Here is a 2,811-nt window from a genome sequence, read left to right on the forward strand (position 1 = left end):
GAGGGAGGGGAAGGGAGGGGAAGGGAGGGGAAGGGAAGGGAAGGGAAGGGAAGGGAAGGGAAGGGAAAGGAAACCATCTACTGTGGCAGGATGAAAAAGGAGCACACTGTCATCACTTAATAAGAAGTCAGGACAGAAAGACGGGCCTGGGCCAGGCGCAGTGGCTCACACCTCTTAGTACTTTGGCAGGCCGAGGTGGGACGATCGCTTGAGCCCAGGAGTTCAAGACCAACCCAAGCAACATAGTGAGACCCTATCTTTACAAAAAGAAATTTAAAAATTAGCCAAGCATGGTGGCACATTTCTGTGGTCCCAGCTACTCAGACGGTTGAAGGGGAAGGATTGCTTGGCCCTGGGAAGTCAAGGCTGCAGTGAGCTGTGATTGCACCACTGCACTTCAGCCTGAGTGACAGAACAAGACCCTGTCTCAAAAAAAGAAAAAAGAAAGAAAGAAAGAAAGAAAGAAAGAAAGAAAGAAAGAAAGAAAGAAAGAAAGAAATGTTTACATGCCTTATAAGGTTAATGTTATGAAGAATATGTCAAAAGAAAACCAAGAAGCAATGGGAAAATATGTTGGGTAAGAGCTTGATACATGTGGTGACAGAAATACCAGAGCCTTAGCATTCATATGAGATCGACTTCAAGGTCATGAGAACAGAAAAATGTCAAATAGGGGAATCCCAGGAATACCAACTGTGTGATTTGGTAATAAACATGGGAGATGGAGATAATAAGATGAGAGGTGGGGACATATTTATTTGGTTGTGATTGTCTTTTTCTTTTCTTCTCCTGGTTCTCTCTTCCCAGTAGAAGAGGGACATGTTTATATAAAGTGAATTAAACTACTCAGGGAAACTCACTGACCAATACAAGTTTATCTTTTTTTTGAGACAGAGTTTCTCTCTTGTTTCCCAGGCTGGAGCGCGATGGCACAGTCTTGGCTCACGGCACTTTCCGCCTCCCGAGTTCAAGCAATTCTTCTGCCTCAGTCTCCCGAGTAGCTGGGATTACAGGAGCCTATCACTACACTCAGCTAATTTTTATATTTTTAGTAGAGATGGGGTTTCACTGTGTTGGCCAGGCTGGTCTGGAACTCCCAACCGCAGGTGATCCGCCCACCTCGGCCTCCTAAAGTGCTGGGATTACAGGCGTGAGCTACCGCGACGGCCAAGATGTTTATCTTTGTTCACTTACTTAACAAACACTTGTTGGAGCCTGCTGAGTCCTAAGGTGCTCTAGTAGGTCCTGGGAGTACACGGTAATCAAACAAACTTGTTCTCGACCCACGTGGCACTGATATGCCAGTTGGGGTGCTAGGGCAAGTCAATAAAGAAGTAAACAATCTCTCCTTCCACAGCCCAAGATGCCAAAAAGAAAGAAGCCCAAGGGGAAAAAGGTGGCTCCCACCCCTGCTGTCATGAATAAGCAGAAAGCCAAGAAAGTAGTGAATCCTCTGTTTAAGAAAAGGCCAGGTCAGGCGCGGTGGCTCATGCCTGTAATCCCAGCACTTTGGGAGGCCGAGGTGGGCGGATTACTTGAGGTCGGAAGTTCGAGACCAACGTGACCAACATGGAGAAACCCCGTCTCCAGTAAAAATACAAAATTAGCTGGGCGTGGTGGTGCATGCCTGTAATCCCAGCTACTTGAGAGGCTGAGGAAGAAGAAAGAAAGAAAGAAAAAAAGAGAGAGAGAAAGAAAGAAAGAGAGAGAGAGAGAGAAAGAAAGAAAGAAAGAAAGAAAGAAAGAAAGAAAGAGAGAAAGAAAGAAGAGAAGACTAAGAATTTTGGCATTGGACAGGACATCCAGCCCAAAAGGGACCTCACCAGTTTTGTGAAATGGCCCTACTGCATCAGGTTGCGGCGGCAGAGAGCCACCCTCTATCAGAGGCTGAAAGTGCCTCCTGTGATGAACCCGTTCACCCAGGCCCTGGACTGCCAAATGTCTCCTCAGCTGCTTAAGCTTCCCCACAAGTACAGACCAGAGACAAAGCAAGACAAGAAGCAGAAGCTGTTGGCTCCGGGCTGAGAAGAAAGCTGCCAGCAAAGGGGACGTCCCCACTAAGAGACCACCTGTCCTTCAGTGTCCTTCAAGCAGGAGTGAACACCGTCACCACCTTGGTGGAGAACAAAAAGGCTCAGCTGGTCATCACTGCACACGATGTGGATCCCATCGAGCTGTTGTCTTCCTGCCTGCCCTGTGTTGTAACATGGGGGTCCCTTACTGCACTATTGAGGGGAAGGCAAGACTGGGACATCTAGTCCACAGGAAAATCTGCACCACTGTCGCCTTCCCATGGGTTAACTCAGAAGACGAAGGAGCTTTGGCTAAGCTGGTGGACGCTATCAGGCCCAATTACAAAGACAGACACGATGAGATCCGCTGTCACTGGGGAGGCAATGTCCTGGCTCCCAAGTCTGTGGCCCGCATTGTCAATCTCAAAAAAGCAAAGGCTAAAGAACTTGCCACCAAGCTGGATTAAATGTACACTGATGAGTTTTCAGTACATAAAAATAATTAAAATAATACAGATTTTCCTCCAAAAGAACAAAAAAAGATGTAAACAAATGTACTGCTGTTAAAAGCACAGTGAGAAAGTACCCAGAGAACAACCACAGAAAGAACACACTGGCACTCCCGGGAACAGAAAGAGAAAAGCCACAAGGCAGCAAGGACAGGTGTATTCCAGGAACGTGACAAGGCCAGGTGGCCGGCAAATCGTAATCAAGGGGACAGTGGCTTGACAGGGTACACCTCTCTAAATGCATCTCCTACGACTGGCCCTCACTCTAAGGCCAGCCTTGCTTGACTTGA

The 2,811-nt window shown here is 47.3% G+C and overlaps 1 pseudogene; it reads left to right on the plus strand.

The window, feature by feature from the left end:
- Nucleotides 1-1,363: 1,363 nt before the first annotated feature.
- Nucleotides 1,364-2,479, plus strand: LOC108517912 (60S ribosomal protein L7a pseudogene; annotated as a pseudogene).
- The last annotated feature ends 332 nt before the right edge of the window (nt 2,480-2,811 follow it).

Source organism: Rhinopithecus bieti, unplaced genomic scaffold (assembly GCF_001698545.2).
Source record: "Rhinopithecus bieti isolate Rb0 unplaced genomic scaffold, ASM169854v2 scaffold_40368, whole genome shotgun sequence".
In the NCBI taxonomy this organism is placed as follows: Eukaryota; Metazoa; Chordata; class Mammalia; order Primates; family Cercopithecidae; genus Rhinopithecus; species Rhinopithecus bieti.